Genomic DNA, 9,621 nt, shown 5'->3' on the forward strand with positions numbered 1-9,621 from the left:
CCATGATCCTATGGATCCAGTGCTCAAGCGATCATCCTCTGCTGGACATCTTCCTCTCCCTCTTGTTGTGGGTGATCTTCTCCTTCAAGACAGGGTGGAACGTTAGTGACTGTGGCGGTCATTTAATGGAGGTGATTCGGGGCGGGGGGGTCTGCCTGCCATCTTGAGGGCTGGTGAGAATTGTTTGTGGGCCTTCCCCGGGAACAAAGACCCCAGGGGCAGACGTCCCACTGCCAAGAGCTGCTGGCCAGTCAGAGGTAGGCAGCTTTGCATTGCTCAGTAGTGCCAGCGAGGGAGACAGTGGCTGCTGCCCGTATTGTACTCACACAAGGCCCAGGAGCAATGGGGGACCCAGGCACAAGTGGGGTGGGGACCAGCAACAAGGGCAGGGGATGGCTCTTGTGATGATCCCCTGCCTGATGCCAGGTCTCTAGATCAGGCACTGAGTAAGTTCCTTTGAATGACAGACTCCTGCCCCCTCCAACCAACACCTACACCACTGCCCAATAGCATGCATGCAACACCAAGAGGATTTATGTTTTGGACTTCCTGCATGGTGAATTCCTGCCACCAACAGCACAATGAGGGCTCAATTGGTAGCAGGACAGGAAGGCCATCTATGGACCTTACCATCATTGACTTAATCAGTGCCAGGGTGGGAAGGTGGCATGGTTCCCACCCCCCACCCAATTGTATAGATTCGTCCAAACTCATCACGTGGCAGGGCATTACATTTCACCCTGTATTGTGCTTCAGTAGGAGGCATACCATATTTGAACAGCTGGAAGTATGTGGAGGTAGTTGTGAGGGTGGCAGCACTGGTAGGTGTGTGAGAGTGTGGTGTGGAGTGAGGATGTTCAGGATGATTCCAGAGTGTCAGGCTGAGGAATGAAGATGTGGTGAATTGTTCAGTGTGAGAGATGAGCAGTATGGCGAGTAAGAAACGTGATGTGCAAATCTATCCATTCACCTCAGCGAAGTCATTCAGCCCTTTCCAACACGGCTGCCAGTTTTGTGGAGCCAGTCTGGAGGCATTGACCATCATGACCACCTGCCTCAATGCCTTCAGAGGGTTAGTCAAAGGTTTTCTGCACCCCCACCCCCCCTCCCCACCCCCCTCGCGGCTAGAGACATAGCCTCCTTCCTGGCCACTGGTCTCTCAGCAAAGTGATACCATGTAGGGCACACAAAGTTGCAGAGCCTCTGCTTCACCTGGTGTGCCAGCACCTCTCCCTGTATGGCAACAAGTGATTATGCAGCAGTCATCAGTGGTATTGCTGCAACTCCCCATTACAGAGGCTACCAGCAGGATTTTCCGGCTTCATTTGCCCCAAGGCCAGAAGGACAATTGGCAGTCTCTCCAAGCTGCAGGGTGAAGAGGAGCCCACCCAGTATGAAAAGGCCTGCAGCCTGCTGTTGTACGTAATGGAGACAGAGGCACTTCCATCTTGAAGCATTTCAGAGTCATCCTGGAGAACTGGGCTTCCCGTCTGGCACTAAGGCCGGTGAGCTTTACGTCCGTGGTGGGGAAGTTGTTGGAGAAGATTCTTAGAGATAGGATATATGCGCATTTAGAACTGAATAATCTCATTAGCGATAGACAGCATGGTTTTGTACGAGGGAGGTCATGCCTCACAAATTTGGTTGAGTTTTTTGAGGAGGTGACAAAAACGATTGACGAGGGAAGGGCCGTGGATGTCGTCTATATGGATTTTAGTGAAGCGTTTGACAAGGTCCCTCATGGCAGGCTGGTGCAAAAGGTTAAATCTCATGGGATAAAAGGTGAGCTAGCTAGATGGGTGGAGAACTGGCTTAGCCATGGAAGACAGAGGGTAGCAGTGGAGGGGTCTTTTTCCGGTTGGAGGTCTGTGACTAGTGGTGTTCCGCAGGGCTCTGTACTGGGACCTCTGCTGTTTGTGATATATATAAATGATTTGGAGGAAGATGTAACTGGTGTGATCAGTAAGTTTGCGGACGACACGAAGATTGCTGGAGTTGCGGATAGTGATGAACATTGTCAGAGAATACAGCAGGATATAGATAGGCTGGAACATTGGGAGGAGAAATGGCAGATGGAATTTAATCCAGATAAATGCAAAGTGATGCATTTCGGTAGATCTAATGTAAGGGGGAGCTATACAATAAATGGCAGAACCATCAGGAGTATAGACACACAGAGGGACCTGGGTGTGCAAGTCCACAGATCCTTAAAGGTGGCAGCACAGGTGGAGAGGGTGGTGAAGAAGGCATATGGCATGCTTACCTTTATTGGACGGGGCATAGAATATAAAAGTTGGCATATGATGTTGCAGCTGTATAGAACGATGGTAAGGCCACATTTGGAATACTGCGTCCAATTCTGGTCGCCACACTACCAGAAGGACGTGGAGGCTTTGGAGAGAGTACAGAGAAGGTTTAACAGGATGTTGCCTGGTATGGAGGTCTTAGCTCTGAGGAGAGATTGGGTAAACTGGGGTTGTTCTCCCTGGAAAGATGGAGGATGAGGGGCGACCTAATAGAGGTGTATAAAATTATGAAGGGCATAGATAGGGTGAACAGTGGGAAGCTTTTTCCCAGGTCGGAGGCGACGAACACAAGGGGTCACGGGTTCAAGGTGAGAGGGGCAAGGTTCAACACAGATGTCAGGGGGACGTATTTTACACAGCGGGTGGTGGGGGCCTGGAATGCACTGCCAAGCAAGGTGATTGAGGCGGATACGCTGGGATCGTTTAAGACTTATCTAGATAGCCACATGAACAGATTGGGAATAGAGGGATACAAAAGAATGGTCTAGTGGGCACATGAGTGGCGCAGGCTTGGAGGGCTGAAGGGCTGTTCCTGTGCTGTATTGTTCTTTGTTTGCTCTAAGAGGCCACCTCCAGGCAGCTGCAGTGCACCCAGCACCTTGGAGGGCCTGCAGACTGTAATGACTTCAATCAGGCCATTGAGATTGGCCCATTAGAGTATAAACTCCCTGATTGATGATCCAATTGATGGGCCAATCAGGGAGTCTTTGCCTTGTATTTAACCAGGAGTATCAAGAACAAAATAGAACATCGAAAATTACAGCACAGGAACAGGCCCTGCAGCCCTCCAAGCCTGCACCAACCATGCTGCCCGACTTAACTAAAACCCCCTACTCTTCCGGGGACCATATCCCTCTATTCCCATCCTATTCATGTATTTGTCGAGACGCCCCTTAAAAGTCACTATCATATCTGCTTCCTCTACCTCCCCCGGCAACGAGTTCCAGGCACTCACCACCCTCTGTGTAAAAAGATTGCCTCGTACATCTCCTTTAAACCTTGCCCCTCGCACCTTAAACCTGTGCCCCCTAGTAATTGACTCTTCCACCCTGGGAAAAAGCTTCTGACTATCCACTCTGTCCATGCCTCTCATAATCTTGTAGACTTCTATCAGGTCGCCCCTCAACCTCCGTTGTTCCAGTAAGAACAAACCAAGTTTCTCCAACCTCTCCTCATAGCTAATGCCCTCCATACCAGGCAACATCCTGGCAAATCTTTTCTGTACCCTCCCCAAAGCCTCCACATCCTTCTGGTAGTGTGGCGACCAGAATTGAACATGATATTCCAAGTGCAGCCTAACTTCTGACACCCCTGGAGGTAGACTGCTGACTGCTAGCACTCTGTATACTGCTGTTAGCGTTGTGAATAAAGGGATGTTGGTGAAGGAACTTCTGCCTCCGCAGACCTATTACACAAACCACCAGGAAAATTCTAGTCAGCCCCTGACCAATGACCTTTCATTAACTTAACATGTTACCCAGCATTTGCAGGTGGCAAATGGTGCACAGTGCGGAGCACACAATTACACATCAACCTCAAATTGCTGTCCCATCAGCCTGTGAAAACCCTGCTCATGGAGCACAGGCTACACTCAAAATGAGGTGAGTGGACAAACTGTGTCCTGTGATTTCCAAAGAATGCCAAAAATCAGGGCAAATGAATTTCATACTGCTGATGTCTGATTATATTTTTAGATAGTTTTGAATTATTGAAGCATTTTACTTCCAAATTGGCAAATTCTTTCAGAGTCTTGAAAAAATTTTGAAGAAATTTTCTTTTAAATTGTCTGAACAAATTGTCATCAACTGTAATCTACTCAAAAGTTAATTCAGTTCACGGAATCATAGAAATTTATAGCGCAGAAGCCATTCAGCCCATCATGCTTTGAAAGAGCAAAGTTCGTTTTAAGTTTAAAGTTTATTTATTAGTCACAAGTAGGCTTACCTTAACACTGCAATGAAGTCACTGTGAAAATCCCCTAGTCGCCACACTCTGGCGCCTGTTTGGGTACACTGAGGGAGAATTTAGCATGGCCAATGCACCTCACCAGCAGATCTTTCAGACTGTGGGAGGAAAGTGGAGCATTCGGAGGAAACCCACGCAGACACAGGAGAACATGCAGACTTCACACAGACAGTGACCTAAGCAGGAAATCGAACCCGGGTCCCCGGTGTCACTGTGCCACAATCATGCATAGTCTCATATCCCTGATTTTCTGTTCATAATCCTATAATTTCCTTATCCTCAAGTACTTGCCAATTCCCTTTTTAAATTATTTAAGGAATCAGCTACCACTTTTTAAGGAGAGCATTCCAGATCCTGACAACTCCGAGTGAAAATCTTTTCCAAATGTCCCACTGTCTTTTATTTTATTCACTCAAGGAACGTGGGTTTCACTGGGTAAGCCAACATTTATTGCCCATCCCTAATTGCCCTTGAGAAGGTGGTGGTTGAGCTGCCTTCTTGAACCAATGCAGTCTATATGGTGTAGGTACATCCATGGTGCTGTTAGGGAGGGAGTTCCAGTATTTGACCCAGTGACAATGAAGGAATGGTGATATATTTCCAAGTCAGGATGGTGAGCGACTTAGAGGGGAACTCGCAGGTGGTGGTGTTCATATGTATCTGTTGCCTTTGTCTTTCTAGCTTGCAGATTTTGCGGGTTTAGTAGGTGCTTTCAAAGAGGTCTTGCTGAGTTGTGCAGTGCCTCTTGTAGATGGCACACATTGCTGCCACTCTGTGTTGGAGGTGGAGGGAGTGAATGTTTGTGGATGGAGTGCCATTAAATGGGCTGCTTTACCCTGGATGGAGTCAAGCTTCTTTGAGTGTTGTTGGAACTGCACTCATCCGGTCAAGTAGAGAGTATTTTATTACACTTTCGACTTGTGCCTTGTAGATAGTGAACAGGTTTTGGGGAGTCAGGAGGTGAGTTACTCACTGCAGGATTCCTAGCCTCTGACCTGTTCTTGTAGCCAGGGTATTTATATGGTAGTCCAGTTCAGTTTCTATTCAATGGTAACCACTAGGATGTTGATGTGAGGGGATTCAGCGATAGTAATGCCATTCAATTTCAAGAGCGATGGTTAGATTCTCTCTTGTTGAAGATGGTTATTGCCTGGCACTTGTGTGGCATGAAAGTTACTTGCCACTTGTCAGCCCAAACCTGGACATTGTCTAGGTTTTGCTGCATTTGGACATGAATGACTTCCATTTCTGAGAGTCACGGATGGTGCAGAACAACCATCAGCAAACATCTTCATTTCTGACCTTATGACGGAGGGAAGGTCATTGATGAAACAGCTGAAGATGGTTGGGCCTAGGATACGAACCTGAGGGACTCCTGCAGAGATGTCCTGGAACTGAGGTAACTGACCTCCAACCACCACAATCGTCTTCCTTTGTGCTAGGTATGGCTCCACCAGCGGAGAGCTTTCCCTGATTCCCATTGATTCCAGTTTTGCTCGGGCTCCTTAATGCCACACACAGTCAAATGTGGCCTTGATGCTCTGGAATGCTCATCTCTGGAATTCAGTTCCTTTGTCCATGTTTGAACCAAGGCTGTAATGAGATCAGGAGCCGAGTGACCCTGGCAAAGCCCATAGTGGGCGTCGCTGAGCAGGTTATTGCTGAGCAGGTGCTGCTTGATAGCGCTGTTGATGACCCCTTCCATCACTTTATCGGTGATCGAGAGTAAACTGGTGGAGCGGTAATTGGTCGGGTCGGACTTATCCTGCTTTTTGTGTACAGGACATAGCTGGGCAACTTTCCACATTGCTGGGTAGATGCTAGTGTTTTAGCTGCACTGGAACAGCTTGGCTAGGAGTGCAGCATGATCTGGAGCACACAGCTTCAGTATTGTTGCTGGAATATTGTCAGGGTCATAGCCTTTGCAGTATCCAGTACGTTCAACCATTTCTTGATATCGTGTGGAGTGAATCAAATTGGCTGAAGACTTGGAATCTGGGACCTCTGGAGGAGGCTGAGATAAATCATCCACCTGGCACCTCTGGCTGAAGATTGTTGCAAATGCTTCAGCCTTTTATTTGCACTGATGTGCTGGGCTCCCCCATCATTGAGAATGGGGATATTGGTGGAGCCTCTTCCACAATAGTCCATCACCATTCATGGCGGGGTGTATAGGACTGCAGAGCTTAGATCTGATCTGTTGGTTGTGAAATTGCTTATCTTTGTCTATCACTTGCTGCTTAATGTTGTTTGGCATGCAAGTAGTCATGTGTTGTAGCTTCACCAGGTTGGCACCTCATTTCTAGATATGTCTGGTGCTACTCCTGCACTCTTCATTGAGCCAGGATTGATTCCCTGACTTGGTGGTAATAGTAGAGTGAAGGATATGCCAGGCCACGAGGTTACACATTATGGTTGAGTGCAATTCTACCGCTGCTGATGGTCCTCATCACCTCATGGATGCCTGGTCTGGATCTGTTCAAAATCTATCCCATTTAGCATGGTGATAGTGCCACACAACATGATGCAGGGTATTCTCAATCTGAAGATAGGACTTCACCTTCACAAGGACTGTGGGGTGGTCACTGATACTGTCCTGGACAGATACACCTGTGGCAGGCAGGTTGGTGAGGATGAGGTCAAGTTTGTTTTCCCTCACCACCTGCTGCAGTTCAATCTAGCAGCTATGTCCTTTAGGACTCATCAAGGTCTGGCAGTATTGGTGCGACCAAACCACTCTTAGTAATGCACATTTAAGTACATTTTGTGCCTTTGCCACCCTCAGTGTTTCTCCCAAGTGGCCTCTGACATGGAAGAGTACTGGTTCATCAACTAACCAGTACGTGGCAATCAGCAGGAGGTTCATTGCCCATCTTTGATCTGAGACTTCATGGACTCAATGCTGAGGACTCCCTGGGCAACTTCCCCCTGGCCGTATACCACTGCTGAGTCTGTCCCACCAGTGGGACAGGACATGTCCAGGGATGGCGATAGTGGTGTCTGGGACATAGTCATACTATAGACAATGCTTGACTACTCTGTGATACAGTTTTCCCAATTTTGGCACTAGCCCCCAGATGTTAGTAAGGAGGGCTTTGCAGGGCTGACAGGCCTGAATTTGCCATTGCCATTTCTGATGCCTGGGTTGATGCCAGGTGGTCCAAGTTTTTAGCAGTTTGATGTAACTGAGTGGCTTGTTCTGCCACTTCATCAGACATTTAAGAGTCAACCACATTGCTGTGGGTCTGGAGTCAAATTATAACCAATGGTGGGATTCAAACCCAACTCCCCAGAGCATTACCCTTGGTCTCTGGAATACTGGCACACCGACAATACCACTACAGCACTGCCTCCTGCCTATTGATTTTGAATCAATGATCTCCAATTATTAAGCTACTTGTCAGAGGGATCAATTTTTCTCTATCCACTCTGATCAGAACTTCATCATTTTGATATTCTTTATTGTGTCACCTTGTAACAATCTCTGCCCCAAGGAAAACGGTCCTAACTTGTCCAACCTTTCCTTATAAAACCCTGATTCCTGGTGTGAAGGTCTAAGACCTCATATTGTATATTTTCATAAAATATATATAGATATCCTCGTGGCTATTTCTAAAATGTTAAAACTGAACAAAGGCCTTTAAAATGCTGAACCTATGTCCGTCTGTGACTCCCAAACAAAAGACGCTACTTGGCAGCTTTGGGAAAACCCGCAAGTTGTTATCTGGGAGGAGCCACCAATGACCACCTATGGACAGTCCAATTTCAGAGAGAGCTATACAAAGGCCATTGGCATTGAATAATCCAGGCTGACCAGAAGGAGACTGATGGTCTGCTAAGACAAAGGCCCTGAAACCTTACCTTCAAGGGTCATTTAGACTCGAAAGATTAACTCCGTTCCTCTCCACAGATGTTGCCAGACCTGCTGAGTATATCCAGCATCTTCAGTTTTTATTTCTCTATTACGAACCTGTTTATAGCTTCCTTCTCCAGTTTTTGGTATAATCTGCACATCTCCTGCTTCCTTTATGAAGACAGATGTAAAATATTCATTTAAAACATCAGTTATGTCCTCCTCCTCTACATGAAAGTTTCTTTTTGGATCTTTAATAAGTTCAACTCTTCACTCGTAACTAACCCAGTTACCCTTTATATGTTTAGAAAATGTTTAGGGGTTAAGTTGCTGCCTGCGTGCTAGTTTTTTCTTGTAACATCTCTTCCGTTTCCGACATTAACATTGAATTTCCTCCTTCACTTTCCATAGTTCTCCTGGTTATTAACTGAATCTTGCCCCTGACATTTATAGAACCATAGAATCCCTACAGTGCAGAAGGAGGCCACTCAGCCCATCAAGCCTGCAATGACAACAATCCCACCCAAGCTCTATCCCTGTAACCCCAGGTATTTACTTCGCAAAGCCCTGTGACACTGAAGGAAAAACTTAACACGACCAATCAACCTAAACTGCACATCTTCGGACTGTGGGAGGAAATAGATAGGCTGGAAAATTGGGCAGAGGGGTGGCAGATGGAGTTCAATCCGGATATTGGGCGGAGAGTTGGCAGATGGAGTTTAATCCGGATAAATGCGAAGTGATGCATTTTGGAAGAAATAATGTAGGGAGGAGTTGTACAATAAATGGCAGAGTCATCAGGAGTATAGAAACACAGAGGGACCTAGGTGTGCAAGTCCACAAATCCTTGAAGGTGGCAACACAGGTGGAGGAGGTGGTGAAGAAGGCATATGGTATGCTTGCCTTTATAGGACGGGGTATAGAGTATAAAAGCTGGAGTCTGATGATGCAGCTGTATAGAACGATGGTTAGGCCACATTTGGAGTACTGCGTCCAGTTCTGGTCGCCACACTACCAGGAGGACATGGGGGCGTTAGAGAGAGTGCAGAGAAGGTTTACCAGGATGTTGCCTGGTATGGAGGGTCTTAGCTATGAGGAGAGATTGGGTAAACTGGGGTTGTTCTCCCTGGAAAGACGGATAATGAGGGGAGATCTAATAGAGGTGTACAAGATTATGAAGGGGATAGATAGGGTGAACGGTGGGAAGCTTTTTCCCAGATCAGAAGTGACGTTCATGAGGGGTCACGGGCTCAAGGTGAGAGGGGCGAAGTATAACTCAGATATTAGAGGGATGTTTTTTACACAGAGGGTGGTGGGGGCCTGGAATGCGCTGCCAAGTAGGGTGGTGGAGGCAGGCACGCTGACATCATTTAAGACTTACCTGGATAGTCACATGAGCAGCCTGGGAATGGAGGGATACAAACGATTGGTCTAGTTGGACCAAGGAGCGGCACAGGCTTGGAGGGCCGAAGGGCCTGTTTCCTGTGCTGTACTGTT

The sequence above is a fragment of the Mustelus asterias genome, chromosome 2, assembly GCF_964213995.1.
Source record: "Mustelus asterias chromosome 2, sMusAst1.hap1.1, whole genome shotgun sequence".
Lineage (NCBI taxonomy): Eukaryota > Metazoa > Chordata > Chondrichthyes > Carcharhiniformes > Triakidae > Mustelus > Mustelus asterias.